The sequence below is a fragment of the Halichoerus grypus genome, chromosome 10 (genome assembly GCF_964656455.1).
Source record: "Halichoerus grypus chromosome 10, mHalGry1.hap1.1, whole genome shotgun sequence".
Taxonomy (NCBI): Eukaryota; Metazoa; Chordata; class Mammalia; order Carnivora; family Phocidae; genus Halichoerus; species Halichoerus grypus.
The window spans coordinates 123183422-123203304 of NC_135721.1; the positions used below are offsets into that span (position 1 = coordinate 123183422).

Genomic DNA, 19883 nt, shown 5'->3' on the forward strand with positions numbered 1-19883 from the left:
GGCTGCGCAGGCGCGGGGCACCGGCCTTGCCTCTCGAAAGCCCTGTACCCGCCCCTCTCGGAAGCACGTGCGTCTACGTCATTTCCTGTTATTCTCCTCGCTTAGTCCTCGGTCCTCCGTGGGTTCGCTCGGGACCGGCGTTTGGGGCGTGTCCGCTTCCTCTCTGTCAGGTGAGTGAGTAGGAGCTGTTCTTCGCAGTCGCCCGGCCGCCTCACTTCCCAAGGCCTCCCTGGGCCTGGTGCTCGCCCTGGAGTCACCATGGCAACGGAAATTCCGGGGGCCGAGGCCGGGGTGGGGGAATCCGCGGCACCGGAGTCCCGCTGAGCTCTTGGCCCGAGTCTCCTTGGTGCGAAGGAACCGGACGGCCTGCACCATCTCCAGAGCTCGGACGCAAGCCCTCGTTTCCTGGCCTGCAGAGACGCGGGGGAGGTTATCAATCACGGCCAGGGCCATCAATGTGAGGCCAGAATTGGAATGGCTATAATGCCTCTGTCTGACTTGAGACGGCTGTTTTTACCTGTCCGGGCCACAGTTTCTCCAGCTGTTCAGTGAGGAAGTGGACTGTATCAGCGAATCTCGTTTTTTTTTCAGGCACGGACTCCTTGGAAAATCTAGTGAGAACTCCACGGAGAAATGCACATACGCACTAAATTTTGCAAAAAGGCTTATGGGGCAGTTCACCTAACTAGGTGATTTTAAGGGATCTTTCCATTAGTAGGACTCTGACAGTAATGGTTCTGCTGAAGTAGCTGTGCTTTTCCGCACTCACCGTGCCCCGGTTAAACGTTCGTACTTCTCCGAGCTTTGTGGTTGAGGGTTGTTACCTAAGCCAAAACTGGGCCCTCCCACCCCCACCCCCACCCCCACCCCCTGATACTCAGGTATAGTCACCTAACTAGATGGGCTGCTGGAAATAGTTTAGTCTGTCCAGCTTAACTACAGCCAGACCTTGGAATTCCTGACCCATGTCTGGGAGTGGAATCGACATGTCATTGTATAAGGATGTTAAACATAAAGCATGTAGTGGGCCCTGGGTAAAACATTTTAAGTTCTCCTTGTTCCTGCCAAAGGTTCATTAACTGACAGGGGATGAAAAAAATCTGTTAATTGTGAAGTTCCAACATCAAACCTAATAATGCTAATAATAATGGCAGCAATGTGCGTGTTCTCTCATGTAATATTCTTGTGACTTTATACAGTTTACAGATGAGGATGCCTGGGACTCCGATGTTAGATCCCTTGTTCTAGCTCCCCTTGTCCTGTCACCCAGTGCTAGTAAGTGACTGAATCAGGATTTAATCTGTCTCAAAAGCCTGTCCTACTGCTGCCCATTTCTCAACATCTCTTAGAAAAGAATAAAAAAGAGGAAAATACGGTGCATTTTTTTCTCAGGAGTTCCAAAGTGAGTTGCGTCAAGACTTAAATATGTGTTATTAAGCTGTCATTTGAAAATACTGCTTCAGATAAAATTCTCACATAGTTAAGGGGAAGGACTGTATCTAGATTGGTAACGAATCCCCAAAGCCTAACAATTCCTGGAGGCTAGTAGGTACTAAATACAGTTTTGGTGAATTCTTCATTCTACCTTACTTCCTTCCATTATGGCATTAAATACTAACAACCAAAAAATTTTTAAGTGCTTCATGTAAGCATATCTCCATCATAAAGTCAGATGCTTTCTGAGACTGGCTCATTACTCAGGGAATATTTGGAAGACGAGAACCTCTGGGGAATACCTCCGAAGTCCGTTAACTCACACCACCTGCTGTGGCCTGAAATTTCAAGTCATCACAGACAGGCCTGGCTCACTGTGTGGTACCTCATGACAGAATGAGATAGAGAAGCTACTTAAAACATGTGATCTGAGGGAACAAAAAGCCAGATATGCCTCCTGTAATAGCAACACAGGGTCTTCCCAGTCATGGAAAAAGCCCCGAACTTATGTGCAGACTTTCTGTATTTAGGAAATTGGCTAGGTATTAACTTAATGCACATAGTAATGTCATTTCATCAGAAAGCTATGGTAGCTGTAAAATTTCCTTTAGCAGTACTTCCTATTCCATGTATCTTATAACTGATTGAATACAGGACACTTCATTTCATCAAATTATACTGCAGAAACAATCAGTATATAAAGGAAGATAACTTTGATTTAAAAAAAATAACTTTGAAGAAGGCAAGTTCAAAACCTTCAAAAAATTTTATTTTCCCAACCATGCGGCTGCCATCCTACCAGCTGGTAATCTGGAATAGTCGTCTTAAGGATTTTAAGCCTCAAAAACATTATTCCTTACCTTGATACAATTTTGAAAATGACTTTGGAGTAGAAGATGGTGATGATAATGATCAACAAGGATTGTCTCATTTAATCTTCATAGCCAACTTGCAAAGCAGTTGCTTTTATTTTGTCCATTTTACAGCTGAGTAAACTAAGGATCAGAGCAGTTAGATAACTTATCCAAGGTTACACAGCTTGTAAGTGCCAGAATTGGGATTCAAATCTAGGCCATCTGACTCTGCACTCACCTTGCTGGTCACTGAGTTAGGCCACTTTTCTTAGCCTTTACCCACCTTCCCCTTAACACACCCTAACTAGATCAGGCATACTTGCTTTCACTGGAAATACACTGGGCTTGAGAAAATGTGCTCCTGAGTGTGTGGCACTCTGTTCCAGCTGCACTTGACTTGCCTGTTCCTGAACTTACCAGGCGCATTTCCCTCTCAGGCCTTTTGTGTTTGATGTTCCCTCTGCTTGGAACGTTGTTTACCCACACTCTCCTCTTCATTGAAGTCTCTGCTCATATCGGTTCCCCATTAGGGCCTTTCCTGGCTACCCCAGAAGCCCCCTTCATCTGTATCCCTTGAACTGGCTTTATTTTTCATTATAGCACTTACCACTACCTGACAATATATATTCGTTACCACTCCCCTCGCTAGAATAGAAGTGAGAACAGAGACTTCGTCTCTTTTGTTTATCACTACTTTTCTCATTGACTCCTAGATGATATTTCCCACAGTTTAGCACTCTGGAAAAAATGGATGTGTCTTATAATTGACAGCTGTGTCCTGGTAGCATGTGTTTTTTTCCTTGATTATACCTACAATAAATGGGGAGTCTTTAAAACAGTGGTGTCTTAGAGTTGATGAAAATACAGTCTATCCCCAGGGCCCAAACTCTTGCCTGGCACAGAGTTGGCATTCAGTAATTACTTGTCAAGTGAAAGCATTGAACGTTCACTATGTGCCAGAAACTATTTAAATATTTTTAGTCCCCCACCCTTATCCTGTTATGAAATACTTCTGTTATCAAAGCAGTGTGGTAGTGGGGAGTAAATATGTGGTGTCCTTTTGGAAGTCTGGGAGAGGGAAGAGAGCTGCGTCCTGGTCTCTGCCATGGGACTGCAGGGTGTCGGGTTGCCTTGCTTGTCCTCAGTTCCTACTCTTCTTTCCACAGACTCTAGTGAATACCTGCTGCTTGCCCAGTGCTGTGTATAAGCAGAGGCACCAGATGCCCTATGGGCACCCAGAAGGGTTGCCTAGCCCGGTCTGGAGGTGCAGGGGGATGTCTCAGACAAGGCTTCCTGAGGAGGTTCTGTCTAAACTTGAAAGTCAGACATTGACCTGGGAAGTGGGAAAGGACAAGGATGAGACTGGAGAGAGCCCAAGCCAACTCAAGGAGAGAGTCGTGTTAAATAGCTTGCGTTTCATCCATAAGCAAAATAGTGATATACCAGTGGACCATTTCTAGCACTCTGGCAGCCTCTTAGAAAGTAGATGAGGAAGGAGGGGAATGTAAGAAAGGTCAGTTTGAAGACATTTGAATTAATGTAAATGAAGGCCGGAACTGGAACAGTGGCTGAAGGGGTGAAAGACACCTAAGGGGCCACAGCTTCTAAGATTAGCGGGACTTGGCTGGGCATGCTGGTCAGAGATGTCTGGCCTGAGTGAACGAGTGGCCAGTAGGTGGCACCATTCACCAGGGAGGGAAATCCAGGAAGCCAGTGAGTTTGGGGAATTGGGGAATTTAGTTTTGGGCATCAGGAGTTTGAAGTGCAGGTGATAGCAGGAATCCCATCATGAAGGGTCTTCATTTTAGAGACCGTGTCAGGGGGTTTATTTTCAGAATCGTGGGGACTGTGGAAGAGAAGAGAAATGACCATTTCATTTTAGAACTATTACTCTGGTTAGAGCCTGGATGGCACGGTGATCTGGGCCTCTGTTAGCAGTGATCTAAAGAGCAGGTGGTCATAGGCCTGGAGAGCAGGGTAGCAGGTTGAAAGTTTAATATATTGGGCTTCGGTGAGAGATTAAATGTGAACAGGATGGACAGTGAGCGAAAGTGGATAATGAAGATCTGCTTTCTGGTTTGAGCCACTGATTAGGTATTGTTACCTATTTCTAATGTCACCCTACTGAATCCAACAGGCAGCGAACAAACAGATGGAGAACAACATTTAAATGGGGGATAATAATAAAAGCTCATACTCTTCCAGCTCTTACTGTGTGTCCGCAAACTCAGTCTCATCCTCTCAACAGTCTCATGAGAGTACCATTATCATCTTCATTTTCCAGATGAGGTAACTGACAGAGAGGTACAGTAACTTGTCTGAGGTCACACAGCTCGGAAGTGGTGTGGCTGGAATTTGAACCAAGGCAGTCTGGCTGAAGGCTGCTCTCACTGCCTGCCTGGAGTGAGATGCCTCTAAATGAGGAGCTGAGTTTAGACACACTGAACTCGGGAGATCTGTGGGGCAGCCCCGTGGACCTATCCAAGGCACAGGAAGATACGTGGGGCTGGGTGGGGACAGCTTGGACCTTATGTTCTGACTGTTGGATCCTGATGATGTATTACCTATGCAAAACAATGACTGAAAATGCAAAGAGCCCCTGCTCCAAGGCTGTTGAACTAAGCCTTTAGGTCCTCATACTTACTCTGTCTGCCAGTTCACAATGGCTGCTTTGAGTTTTTCAATTTGAGTTAAGTCTTGATAAGTCTTCAACTTACTCTACATTTGAACTGTTATATTATGGTTTCCTGGCTCAGCCTAACTCCAAGAATTCTTTCCTTGCCCTTCATGGTCTCTTAACCAATCTTCCCTCTCAAGCGTTGACATTTAGCTGTAATTTGTCAAGGTATTTCTTCATTCTCTGCTTATACACTCATGAGTGTCTAATTCTGCCCAAGGGAAAAAGAAAAGATTTCACCAGAAAGGTGCACCTGTGTCCTCAGAAGCCGTTGGATATGAGGTCTTGTTCTGTGTCCTTTCCTCTTGGCCCGTCTCTGTAGCCATTCCTTCCCCTTCTCTCTGAGATCAGTCCCTACTTTGACACCACTTTGGTTCCCATCTTGCCCCTGTTCTCAGGGGACTAACTCCATTTTTCCATACATGCAAACACATACGGTACCTTTTCACATCCTTTAAAATACAAAAACAATGGGAGAAAACCGAAACCCACAAAGCCCCCTTCTACTCAGATCCCCCCTAAAGCTCCTGTCCTTTCCTCCCCCTTAAAACCATAGTATCTCTACTACTTCAAGTCTCAGTCTCTTCAGCCCACTGCGCACTGCAGCCTGACTTCCATCCCCACGGAAACACATCTTGCTACGGTCACAAGTAACTTCCTTTTGCTGAATCTAGTGGCCTCTGCCTCAGTTCTTATGTTGCTTGAGTTCTGAGTACTGACACTGGACATGACCTCCTTAACTCCAGTCCCCTTCTGGCTTCTATGGCCCTGCTCTCAGCCACTCCTCCTCTACCCAGCTGCTGGTCCTCAGGGGCCTTGCCTCCCACTCCTGTCATCTCACGTGCTCTTCAGGATGACGCTGTGTCTGAGAGGAGAAAAATCTGTGGCTCTCTCGGAAAGGATATCAGAAAGGTCGCTAAACCAACAGGAACGCTGAATGACCAGGCCTCAGACTGGAGACCAGAGCCTCTGCCGGCTGCCAGGAATTCCCAGGCAGCTTCTCCGGGGCATCGTCATCACAGTGATTTAGTCCCGTTTTTCATTCTTCTGTGCCCCTCTGTGCAATAGTCAAGTTCTTTGGCCCCTTAGCAGCATCAGATTTTACCTGCTGCTACTCTGGTCCGAAACTGTACAACTTCCTGTGTTTCACTCCTCTCACCTGGATCTCAGACTCCATTCTCCCAATGCTGGGGGCTGTTTCCCTCTCTTCCAGTTCGTACTGTGCATAAATATTCAGTATTTCAGGGTTTTCTCCCCTCCCTCTTCTTCCGTCCTCCCCCTCAAGTGGCATCTGGGCAGGAGGAAGGGGCAGCAAACGAGCTTTGTGATTCAGGTATGTTCCCTCCCCGTTGCTGGTCTTCCCAGCCATGTGGCTGCTCTGGACTTGTCCCTCGGCATTATGGATTCTGGTGGGACCCACCAAGACAGGGCTGGTCTGGTTTCCTTCCTGAGCAGAATCATGAACATTGCCAGTGTTTCTAGTCATGAGGTCGTCATGTGCCACAGTCCTCTTGACTTGTCTCCTGAGCTTTCCTTGCCTGCCCAACCCCTCACTGGGGCAGGCATACACTTCCAGATTACCCACATGGCACACGGTGGAAGGGGAAGGAGAGAACTGCCCTTGTGCACCGTCTCATCTCCTGGGGCTACTTTTACAGCCAAGGTGCCAACTTGGTGCTGCGGCCCAGCCGGTGTGGTCTCCTCTGAGAGGCCTTTCGAGGAGGGCAGACCAGAACACTTGTCCTGCTTTTTCTCCTGGGCAGGCCCAGAAGGCCTCTGTCCCTTCCCACTGTATGGGAACCTCTCTTTAATCTTACAGTGTGTCATCCTCCCACTGTGGCTTATAGAGAATCTGTATCCTCTCACCCCCAATTTGTGTTCTTGATCTACAGAGAGTTTGGAAATTAGGAAATCTTTTTTCCTCCCCAAAAAGCCAGATTTTAAGACTCTTATCTCACTATGGATTCAAGAAAAATTTCAGACTCAGAGCTGAGCAGTGGCTCTGGAGCAGCAAAGACCACTGACTAAATGGCCAGGGCACTGCTTGACAGAGTGCCCACCTCTTAGAGAGCAAGGCGCTTTGGCCATCGCACCAAGACTACAGAGAACGGGTAGGGCATTTCTCCAAAGGAAAAGATGGGTTGCTATTACCCAAAGAAAGGGATAGAGGGAACAGGCAGGCAGAAACAGTGTCTTCCACAGCTTTGGTGAAAGCTTGCTGTTGACACCACGTCTAGATCTTCGGCCCATATGTCCCCTGTCGGGGAGCCAGAATTCCTATCCCCTTCAAGGGTCCTTCTAGCTGGACTAAGAATCAGATTGACCTAGCTTGGATGGACTGACCCATTTTCTGAACTCTCTGTGGCCTTCTCAACGTATTGCAATATATTGTAAATCTTTGTACAATATTTCAGGTTCAGATTTCCATTCAGTGTCTTCTCCCTTGTAGTGACCCCAGCAGTGTTACTCTAACCCCATAGGAAGAGAGCTAGAGTTTTATTTTGCCAAAATAAAATCAGCTAATATCTGTAAGTGCTTTCTGTTTTACAAAATGCATTTGCAAATGTGGTTCCTTTGAGCCTCAAAACAACTCTGGGTGTTAGGTACATTTATCTCCATTTTACAGATGAAGCCTAGAGAGGTGAAGCCACCAGTTGAGCTGGTGAGTGACAGGGGTTGGATCTCAAATCCCTCCTCTTCCTAAAGCATGATGCCTTCAGCAAAGGAGAGCCAGAAGGAGGAAAATGACCTTGGGAGAGGAATACCAGCTTTGCTTGAAGGAGTAAGAGCTGAAGAAGAGTTGTAGGCGTAGAGACCACAAGTAGGAGCATTTGAACAGGGCAGGCTTGTGAGGCCCGTGGTTGTGGGAGCCTGTGGCTGGACCTGCTCCCGTGACTTTGGGGGAGTGGTCCCTGGGACTCCAGAGACGTGGGCCCTTGGGTGAGTCATGGCACTCCCTGAGTCTCAGTCTCCCCATTTGCAGGATGGAGATAACCGCCCCCGCCCCCCACCAACTAGAAGAACTGCTTTGAAGATCTGGTGCCGTGGTGCCTCTCATGCTGCCTTGGGATCTTCGAAGTGCAGGGCAAGCCTCTGAGCCAGGTTCACTTACTCCAGGGGAGAGCAGGCGGGGCTCCAGCCACGGTCCCTTTCTGGTTCTCCTTCTTCCCTTTGCTGCTTCTTACTTTTATCTTTATTATTGGATCAGAGGGAGAGGGACAAGCAACTCCCTGCTGGGCAGAGAGCCCGGTGTGGGGCTTGATTCCAGGACCCTGAAATCATGGCTTGAGGCAGCCACTCAACTGACTGAGCCACCCAGGTGCCCCCTCCCCCCCATAATAATTTTATCTTGAAGACCTCTGTATATCAGGCCTAATTCAGTTGTGTGTCTGGGCATTTTGCAGCCAGATAGATAGATAGATAGATATTTAAGCAATTTCCTACCAATGTTATTTATATCATTACCAGTTTTTAAAATATTACCAATAGTGCTGCATTAACCACTAGTGCCATTATCCATTATTATCATTAGTGCTCATTGAACAAGTTTGTACTCCTGTAAATGTATTCTATTTATTTATTTATTTTAAAGATTTTATTTATTTATCTGATAGAGAGAGACACAGCGAGAGAGGGAACACAAGCAGGGGGAGTGGGAGAGGGATAGGCAGGCTTCCCGCGGAGCAGGGAGCCCAATGCGGGGCTCGATCGCAGGACCCTGGGATCATGACCTGAGCCAAAGGCAGACGCTTAACCGACTGAGCCACCCAGGCGCCCCTCCTGTAAATGTATTTTAAAGTGAAGTTCCTTGTGACACAAAATTTTTTAAATGATTGATTGATTGATTGATTTGAGAGAATGAGCAGGAGGGGAGGGGCAGAGGGAGAGGGAGCGGCCGACTCCCTGCTGAGCAGGGAGTCCGATGTGGGGCTCGACCCCAGGACCCTGAGATCATGACCTGAGCCGAAGGCAGACACTTAACCGACTGAGCCACCCAGGCACTCTGTGACACAAATTTTAATATCTGATAAGTATGTTAAACTGCCAGATTCCACTCCCACCAGTGGTGTTTGGGGTGTCCATTTGCCTACAATGGCTCTTAGCCAGGGGCTCATTTTGTACCCCCCCCCGGGGGGACATTTGACAGTGCTTGGAGACATTCTTGGTTGTCACAGCCTGGGAGGTAGTGCTGGAGATGCTCCTGGTGTCTAGGGGGTAGCGGCTAGGGACGCTGCTAAGCATCCCACAGTCAACAGGAGAGCCCCCACCACAAAGAAAGACTTACGTCACGAGTGCTGAGGTTAAAAAACCCTGGCCTCCACCCTTGCCAGGGCTGGAGATGACCATTTTTTTAAGCTTGCCTATCTGATAGTTTGAAAATGATACCTTACCTTATTTTGTACCTCTTTAGGAGAGTGGAGTTGTATTTACTTCCTACATTATGTATTATTTGAATTTGTTATGATTAATGTGTATTATTCTTATAATTTTTTTGAAAAGCCACTGAAGATTTTTTTTTTTAAATCAACACCTCTTTGATTATTACTATGCAATCTGTTCTTAAGATTTAGTCATGTAAGTGCCTATTTGTCTTTCCCTGATAAGGTGTAGAAAGAATTTCTCAGGGTGGGCCTTAAGAACCTGTCAGTGCTTTAGGTTCAAGTCTCTCATTCTCTGGCCTTCAGAATTTCTCTACTGCGCTTCCAAAGCACCTTCTCCCAGTGGACCCCAAACCCAGGAACCACCTCTGAGAATCATCTTAGCCCAGAGATACTCTTTATCGCAGACCAGGGCCCCACAATGAAATGTATTCTGCAGCTGACCTTAGGACACCCAGAACATCCACCGTGGACTCATCCGCCCAGATGCCAGGGAAAACAAAACAAAACAATAAAAAATCCTTATGCTCATTTCTCCTCTGTGAGACCTGCAATCCATTCACCCTGTGAATTTTCCAGCCTGTCACAGCTGAGCCCAGCCCCTGGTGCTTCTGCAGAGCCCAAAGCTGCTGCCATAGGTTCTGGGGCAGCATGAATGCTTTTGAATTCTCTCTGCTGGGTCCTATCAAATGGAAAAGGAGTGGAGCCCAGTCCTAAGCCCTGCTCAGCATGGTGGGGACCGCTGGAGAAGTGCCCTACACCTTTCACTTGGCTCAGAGAAGCCAGAGCCAGCCAGACTGGAGGAAGTGTCCATGGAGAACTCAGCAATCCTGGATACTCCCAAGAAGATGTCCCACATGGCATAAATGGCACAGACTTGCCTGCAGCCTTTGCAGATCACCCAATAGCAGACTTTCAGAGTGGCCCTGGTGCCAGGGACAGGCCTCTGCCAGAAGTTCTGTGCATTCGATCTGCAGCCTGTTGTGGTTTTCCAGTAAGCAAAGGCATGTGTGGAGGCTGCCTGGTCTGATGGCTCTCTCCACTCTGGAATCTACACAGATCCTGTCCATGAAATGAAATATCCAACCTGTGAGGCCATGAATGCCTGAGACAGCCCTGCATTGCTGACTTAGTGAGAGAAAACAGTAAGAGGTTCACAGCGGGAAGGGCAGGGAGTTGTGTATAAGAAAGAACACCCAGGGGCGCCTGGGTGGCTCAGTGGGTTAAGCGTCTACCTTCGGCTGAGGTCATAATCCCAGGGTCCTGGGATCAAGCCCTGCATGGGGCTCCCTGCTCAGTGGGGAGCCTGCTTCTTCCTCTGCCCTTCCCACTGCTCGTGCTCTCTTTCTCTCTCCCTCTCTCACATGCTGTCTCTCTCTCTCAAATAAAATCTTTAAAAAGAAAAAAAAAAAAGAACACCCACCTGCAAGTCAGGGCCTGAGTTCTGCTCTTGCCTCCTGTCCTGGGACAGATAAATCACCATATTTCTCTGGGTCTCAGCTTTCTTGTTAAGTGGTTATTGGAAGCATTCACTCTGTTTTTCCGTGTGTAATTTTCTCAAACAGTAACATTGCCAACTAGATAAAGCTGGCTAAAATAAATTAGAGATCTAAAATAGAGTTTAAAACCAGTCCAGTTCCTGCTGGTTAGTTTTTCTTATTCAAAAGTAATAGATGTTCAGAAGAGAAAAAAAAAACCATACAGCCAAACATAAAGTAGTTCATAGAGAACACTCACCTGGAGACCATGCTGTTGGCATCTTGTTGAGACGCTTCCAGATAAGACGTTCTTAACTTGGATTGGTGGATGGGCTTTGCGGAGGAGAGCTCCTGAATGATTTAATACCCGCCCCCCTTATGGGCCATTTAGGATATATGAGTTGTTTTTTCATTACAAAGAATGCCATGCAGATACAAGCTGGATAAAAAATAATTAGCACTTAATGAGAAAGCAAGCAGAAGAATGGACAATTTGAACACCTGACAAAGATGCTTTAAAGGGCACAAAAGCGTGCCAAATTGTCCCACAGTGTACAAAAATTACCAATGAGAGACAAATAGATTAATGCTCGTGTTCAGCCATTTGCATTTAAGTTAACAAATATTTACTGGACAGATGCTGTTGTATCTGTGCCAGGTGCAGAGGACTCCACTGGCAGCCCAGCTGCTGACCTCACAGCTTTCAAACTAGTGGAGACCGACACGGAAACTATTTCACGCACAAACAGTCATTTGTGTTTAAGCAAACTGCCTTCACGCGTGATTGGCGCATTAGAACCCTGAACCATCTCCCTCCCTGAGCTCTTTTCCTTGACCCCGCCTCCCAGCCGCTGAGGGGCCTGCAGGTCTCAGCCTTGAGGGGAGTTCTTCCAGCTCACATCCAATCCAGACGTTGCCTCCGAGTGTCCCTGCATGGAGGCCATTCAACTTTTGCTTGTCCTCTTTGGGGAACAGGAAGCTTACAACCCTCAATTTGGCCCGTGCTTGTTTGAAACTTTTCCTTATATTGAGCTGCAGCCTCCCTCCCTGTAGCTTCCTCTGATTGGTCCCAGAACCTCACAAAACAAGTCTGCCTTCTTCAACCTGGAGATCTAAAGAGCTTTAGATCTTCAGGTGAAGCACCCAATCCCATGGTCTGCCCCCAAGACAGTACCTAGCATCTGTGATGTCCTCCCCTGGCAGAAAGGGCCTGCAAGTCCCCTGTTGATTCATCAGACCATGCACATGCCCAGACCAAACAAAGTATCCATGAACAGATGGCCACGGCATGGGGGCAGCAAGGCCCAGATCTTTGAGGACAGATTATGCTGGTGACACTAGAAAACCTCCTGCAAGCTTCGGGAGGGTGGATGGGGATGGAAAGAAGATGAGCCAGCCCTTATTGGAGGACCTAATCTGCTGTCCTCCCCCAAAAAAGAGCCTGTGTGCCTAGAGTGTGTGCTTATCTCCTGGGGATTTTATTTTATTTTTTTAAAGACTTTATTTATTTGACAGAGCACAGATAGAGTGGCAGGCAGAGGGAGAAGCATGCTCTCCGCTGAGCAGGGAGCCCGATGCGGGGCTTGATCCCAGGACCCTGGAATCATGACCTGAGCTGAAGGCCGAAGCTTAACCGACTGAGCCACTCAGGCGCCACTCTCCCGGGGATTTTAATTCAGCTGGTCTAGGGTAGACCCGAGATTCTGCTTACAAGCTCCCAGAGATGTGCTGATAATTCAGAGGATACCTTTTGAGTAGCAGAGCCCTAGGGCAGTGGTGTCATAATACCCTGGAGGAGCTTTAAAAAATACCAAGAGTTTGGCTTACCCCAAACCTACTGGTTCAGTCTTCTTGTCCATTTATCGAGAAGGTCTCAACCTAGATTGCACATTAGAATCACTTGAGTTTTTGGGGCGCCTGGGTGGCTCAGTCGTTAAGCGTCTGCCTTCGGGTCAGGTCATGATCCCAGGGTCCTGGGATCGAGCCCCGCGTCGTGCTCCCCGCTCCGCGGGAAGCCTGCTTCTCCCTCTCCCACTCCCCCTGCTTGTGTTCCCTCTCTCACTATGTCTCTCTCTGTCAAATAAATAAATAAAATCTTTAAAAAAAAAAATCACTTGAGTTTTTAAAATGCTCTCACTCATTGATCTCTCTCTCTTTCTCTTGCTGCTTTAATTTGAAAAATTTACCAGCCTAATTTGGTGTGGGAGCAGAGGTTCCCAGCCCTGGCTGCACATTAGAGTCACCCGGGAGTATTATAAAATGTCAGTGTCAGGGCCCTTCCCTGCAGACCCACTGAATCAGAATTCTCGGGGTTAGGGCCAAGAGATCAGCATTTCATAAAGCTCCCCAGATGATTCTGAGGTGTAGCCCCTGGTGCAGAGTCTGAGAGAAGAATCATCTGGGGTTCTTGATGAAAATACAGGTTACCACACTCTCCCCCGAACATTCCGGGACTGTATGTTTAACAAGTGCCATGGGATGGGGTGCCTGGGTGGCTCAGTCGTTAAGCTTCTGCCTTCGGCTCAGGTCATGATCCCAGGGTTCTGGGATCGAGCCCCGCATCGGGCTCCCTGCTCCGCGGGAAGCCTGCTTCTCCCTCTCCCACTCCCCCTGCTTGTGTTCCCTCTCTCACTATCTCTCTCTCTGTCAAATAAATAAATAAAATCTTTAAAAAAAAAAAAAAAAAAAACAAGTGCCATGGGTGATTCTTAGGAAATGGCAAGGTTGGGAAACACTGAGGTAGAGGAAAGGTCCCTGGATTGGAGTCAGAAAGACAGTGCTCCTAGCTCCAAGACTTCCCACAGGTCACTTAGCCTCGCTGAGATTCATCTCTTCATCTGTAAAATTGAGAGGATGGTAATGGTGTGGGGAAGAGATGGATATAACTAGCCCAGAGGTCTGCATAGCCAGTCTATAGGACAGTTCTTGTTGGAAACTGTCACAGGCCAGAGACTACATTTCCCAGCTCTCCTTTGCACTTTGGTGACGTGGCCACAGGACTGAGTTCTGGCCAGTGGAACAAGGGCATAAGTAAGGAGGACTGCCACATATTGAAACCTCCCACAAGGTCCTCTGCTCTCTCTCTTCACTGTGTGCCCACTGGGTAGCAGTGCCTGCTGGATCGCAATGCCTGGGTGATCTTGGAAGCCACATGGGAAGGTTGGCAGAGAACTCCCTGCCCTTACCCCCTACCTACTGCTAATTGGACTTTGCGTGAGTGAAAAATAAACTGTGTACAGCCACTGTGGTTTTGCTCTTTCAGTAGCTAGTGCCATGTTAACTGACATACTGCCCCTAGAATTGTGGCAAAAATTATCTCAGGCAGAGGCTGCAAAATGATGATGTGAGGGCTTAGATCCAACCCACGAATATGTTTTGTTATTTCTGTGCCAGCCAGTTTTTTTTTTTTTTTTTCCGTAACACATTTTAAGATGAGAGATTTCACGTGAACCTCTGGATCTCCAGGTTCTTGAAAACCTGGAATAGCTGGCAGCCAAGCTTGCAATCCACTCCGGGAGGGATTGGCTGGAACAAGGAGCGCCTAGCTGTATGTCAGGTGGAACACGTGCTCTCCCAATCCACCGTGCTCCCCACCACACCCTTACGGCATTTCTGGGGTCCCTGTGGCTTCCTGAGCCAGCAGGCCCTCAGGTAATCGATGTAGACAGTAGATGCATTCACTGTTAGGATTTTTCACAGCGTATTTCTTCAGGCGACTTCTAACTCCCAGGAGAACCATTCATCCTGCCCCAAACTTGGAAGCAAAATCTCCTGAGTGAACCTTTCAGGCTGAAGGATGTCCTCCACCCCCACCCCAGCCCACCCATGGCCGTGGCCTGTTCAGTGTCTGCTATCTGTGGAGGCAGTGGTGTGTGGAGGAAAGGGCGCAGGTGTATCTGGGGATCAGGTAGACCTGGACCCCAACCCCAGCTCTGCTGCTTCCTAGCTGATGATTGGGGGTCAGGCAGTTCGTGTTATTTATTTTAGAGAGAGCGTGAGTGGGGCCGGGGGTGGGGGGCAAAGGGAGAGGGAGAGAGAGAATCTCAAGCAGACTCCATGCGGGGCCCAATCTCACGACCCTGAGATCGTGACCTTTGCTGAAATTAAGAGTCGGACACAACCGACTGAGCCACCCAAGTGCCCCACCATGTAACCACTTTTGCTGACTATCCTTCTATAACTTATTTTAAAAATTGAATCATATATACTTTTTTGGTAACCTGCTTTTTTTTCTTTTTATATTTTAAGTATTCTAGTAACTCTTGCTAAATAGAATTTTTAGAGTAGCTCATATAATTCCAACCTGTTTTTTTTTTTTTTTTAAAGATTTTATTTATTTATTTGACATAGACACAGCGAGAGAGGGAACACAAGCAGGGAGAGTGGGAGAGAGAGAAGCAGGCTTCCTGGAGCAGGGCGCTTGATGCGGGGCTCGATCCCAGGACCCTGGGATCGTGACCTGAGCTGAAGGCAGCCGCTTAACGGCTGAGCCACCCAGGCGCCCCAATTCCAACCTGTTTTTAACCGTAACCTATACATTGTACCCTTACTCATTTAGTGGATATAAATTGTTCCATGGTGCAGACGTACTCTATTTATCTAATCCCCTATTGTGTGGACACTTAGAACTCCCATTCTCTGTGGACTTGGGTGTTAGCACTTTACTTTGGGCTAATAACTTCATTCACCTGAGCATCAATTTCCCCATGCCTGTGATCAGGATAGTAACAATCTCACTTCACTTGAGATAATGACTAAAAAGTGCTTAGCACAGTGTCTGGCACATGGGAAACCCTCATAGCTGTTACTGTCATAACATATTGTAATCTACCAGTAGTAGGCCCAAGTGAGCAGTTCCCTGAGGCTCTCCACATCACTGTGCACTGAGTTCACATTCAAGGCATCTTGGTGGCTGAGTCCGTCCCTGGTTCTCAGGGAGAGAAGGGCAGGAGTGATCCCATCACTGGCAAGGAACAGCTCGTCTCCAGTGTGAATTAATACACTGGAATGTCAGTATATGTATCTCAGGCGTTTTCAGATTTCTGGCACCCAAACTGGATGTTACTTTTCCCTGACTAAAACTCTCCAGTGACTCCCCAGTGCCCTCAGCATGATGTGATAACCCCTAAAGGTGGCTTAGCAGGCCTGGCATGACCGCCGAGCCTCATCTATCACCTGTCTCCAGCCAGATGAACAGCCGTGGGTCCCTGAAACACCGCACCCTCTCTCTCACCTCTGGGCTTTGCACCTGCTCCTCCCTCTGCCTGGAGCATGCATCCCTTTCCCTATCTTCTCTCCATCTGGCTAATTCCTCCTCATTCTTAAAGTCCTCTGCTTAGAGGTCCCTGAGCAGATGCTGGCAATGCCCTACCTGTCCCTACTTTTACCATTTCTGTGCACACTGGCTGACCCCCAGCAGGCAGCACCCACATGGGTTGCCTGAGGGCTTTCTGTAGTCGCTGGAAGCTTCTCTGCCAACCTCAGGGCAGGCCCGAAATGCTGGGAAATTAGCACTCCCTGCAAGGAGCAGCCTTCCAACAATGACAGGACTTCGTGTGCAAATGCCCTGGCTTTCTTCCTCCTCGGGGAAGTGCTTTACACCAGCCTCAGGATTTCCCTGTGGGATTAAGCTCCAGGCACCCAGGGTGCTAACTTGCTTGACAATACACCTTCCCAGGCTGCCTTTCTTGCCTGTGTTATTCCCCCACTTGCCTCCCAGAGTTTCCTTCTCCCAAGTTAACTGCTTGTCCTTGAATTCTTTTTTTTTTTTTTAAAGATTTTATTTATTTATTTGACAGAGAGATCACAAATAGGCAGACAGGCAGGCAGAGGGAGAGGGAGAAGCAGGCTCCCTGCTGGGATCATGACCTGAGCCTAAGGCGGATGCTTAACCGACTGAGCCACCTGGGTGCCCTGTTGTCCTTGAATTCTCGTCTTGGGATCTGCTTCAGAGGAACCCATACTGAGAGCCCCCAGCTCCTGAGAGCCTTCGCTGGCATGTCCAGCACCCAGGTGGGACGGGCAGGTGCCCCTTCCCGGCTCTGCCACACCCCCCATCCTTGCCCCAGCACAGCACTCATCATGTTGGGGTATAATTGCCCAGGTCTGCACAGAAACACAGACCATTCGCTGTGGAAGAAATTAAAATGGATTTGAAACAGTTGAAAAGATGAAACTCAAAGAATGCCAGTTGATAAGGCACCTGAAAGGGCAAAATTAGAAAATCATTTTACAGCCCCTGATAATTGGTCTAGCCAAGGACCATCAGTGGATGAAAAACCAGATACCCATAAGGTCCTGGTGGGAAGAGGAAAAATGGACATTTAACATGGAAAGTGGTGGTCACCACCTCAATGAAACATGGTATCACTAATAGTGGGACACCAAGATATTGTGGATGTCCGGATTCGAGGCAAAATGAAGCACACGGCTCCACCCATGAAGGATTAGTTAAATCCCTGCCCCCAAATGCTTCACCTGAATCTAGTCTATCCTTTAGACCTAAGTGCTAGTTTATAGGAAACACAGAGGAGAGTACAAGTTAAAAGGCGCGACAATGACCAATCAGGATCCCAAGCAGAACATTGTACAGGACAGCTCTGTGAGTTAACATTGTGGGGAAAAATATAAAGGAATGAGGACCATTCTCCATAAAAGAGACTTGAGAGGTAACAACAGAATTCATGGCATGGTCCTCGTGTGGATCCTAGTTCAAACGCGCTATGCAGACATTTCTGGTACGACAGGAGAAATGGGAATGTGAACTAGATATCAGGGCCTTATTGTTAATTTTTTAAATGTGAAAAGTGTGTTGTTTATGTGAGAAAATGACTTACATTAGATGTAAAGTATCTAATACTGAAGTATTTCATGGATGAAATATCATGATGCCTATAATTCATTTCAAAATACTTCAAACTCTCCTTCCCAAATTAAACAAACGTGGCAAGTTTTAACCAATGATTGTACTTAGGTGATGGATATATGGGTGTTCACTGAGCTATTTTGTTTGCTATGTCATATGTCTGAAAATTTCTTTATCATAAAAACTCAAAAGAGAGAAGCAAATAAAAACCACAATATACCATTTTTCACCCAGAGATTCAAAAAGAAAAAAAATATGCTGAGTTGGCAAGGGTGCAGGGAAATGGGCCCTTTTGTCGATTGTTGGTGGGGAGTATAAATTGGAACAGCCTCTTTGGAGGGAACTTGGGCAGAGACATACTCCTCGATCTAGCAACTCCACTGCTAAGAATTTATCATACAAATTATACTCAAACATGGGCACAGATCTGTATGAATAAGGATTTTTGCTGCAGCATTGTTTTTATAACAAAAAATTAGAAACAGCATATATGTCTGTTAATAGGAGTTGTTAAATTTGTTACAGTGCATCCATACCATGTAGACTGTTCTAAAGTAAGGGTTAGACCTGCGTCGATAGGAAACTCTTCCCCAGATGTATTGATTAGAAAAATGCAAAGAGCAGGCCAATGTCTGTCCTACTTGCCACCGTAGTTCTGATGCCATCAAAGTGCCTAGCACGCAGTGGGGGCACAGTTAATATTTGTTGAGGGGATGACTACACATTTGAGTGCAACTGCTGTAACGTGGGCTCCTTGGATGCATTTAGGTGGAAGACACAGGGACTGGGGGGCATCCCAGTTGGGTGGTGGCTGGCGGTGCCAGGGGTGAAAGATTCACTCAGGGCAGAACAAAAGTGATAGAAGTTTATCAGATACACTGCAAGGGAGCATCGGCAGGACAGTAAAGGAGAGATTGTCTGCCACGAGCTATAGTTACAAGGTGGAGTAAGGGAGTACGGGGACATATGGAATTGTACTTTTTTTTTTTTTTTTTTTGGTAATCTTAGGAACTGTGCTTGGTTGTAACTGGTCAGTTAGGGCTGATGGCTCTTTCAAGTTGGGTCTCTTAATGAGCCTGTTTGGGTTAGCTAGGTGGTCGCTGTGGGCCCTTTTGCCTTGCTCAAGTTTCCACTGCTCAAGCCTGTTGCCTAAAATTGACCTCTACAGGGACCAGATTTTCTAAGGTCTTACTTCCCTGAATTCAGACATTTGAATTTTCCCTCAAGACACATCATATCCTGCTTTGTAAAATCAAATCATGAACAGCAAGACACTTTGAGGAAAAAGGAATAAAAATTTCATGGAGGGGCACCTGGGTGGCTCAGTTGGTTAAGCATCTGCCTTAAGCTCAGGTTGTGATCTCAGGGTCCTGGGATCCAGCACACACCACCCCCCCACTCAGGCTCCCTACTCAGTGGGGAGTCTGCTTCTCCCTCTCCCTTTGACCCTCCCCCCACTCATGCGCGCTCTCTCGCTCTCTCTCGCTCTCTCTCACTCAAATGAATAAAATCTTAAAAAAAAAAATTCATGGAAGGGCAACAAAGAATTTGCTGAACCAGGAAGGCTAGTGTGGCAACTGGGACTTAGTAGAAAATGTAGCTCCAAGCTTCCTGGCAGCCAAAGCAAAAAGGGAAGCCCGTGGGCCACAGAACTTTTGCTATCTGGTAGAAAGAAGGACACTGATTCCTCAAGAGCCATGCTTATCAGTCTGAAAGGGTGATGTGCTCAGGAGTTTTTGAGAGCATCACATGGAGGGAGGGCAAATTCAGAAGCTTATCTTCCTGGTGCATCTATTTGCTCAATGGTAAATAAATTACAACAATATTTATAGCAAGGGAAGCAAGGGTATACTAAGGAACTTTATGTAAAGCTCCTACGAATATTTAGGATAAACTAAGTGATAGCGGGACATTATGGGCTCTGCTAGTTATGCCTCAGTCTCCTGGGTGAAGTGACCTTGGACCAATGACTTGACATCTCTGAGCCTCACCTTCCTCCTCTAGTAAAAATGATTATTGTGCAGATGAATGAGATGATGCGTGTAAAGTGCTTGGGTTGATAAATGCTTGCTGTGCTTTTGTCTATACATTATCATGGTATCATGACCTTATCACTACCAGCATAGACTCTGGAGCCAGACAGGCTGGGTTCGAATCTTGACTCCACCACTTACTAGCTAGGGGACCTTGGCCAAG

The 19883-nt window shown here is 47.2% G+C and overlaps 1 protein-coding gene across 2 annotated transcripts in view; it reads left to right on the forward strand.

The window, feature by feature from the left end:
* The first annotated feature begins 44 nt into the window (after positions 1-44).
* Positions 45-19883, forward strand: part of GDAP1L1 (ganglioside induced differentiation associated protein 1 like 1) — a 46816-nt gene continuing 26977 nt past the window's right edge. Inside the window, exon 1 of one of the 2 annotated variants that reach the window (XM_036096044.2) lies at positions 45-170. The gene's annotated coding sequence lies outside the window, so the exon portion shown is untranslated. The remainder of the gene's footprint in view (positions 171-19883) is intronic. The other variant, XM_036096042.2, reaches the window with a different exon arrangement.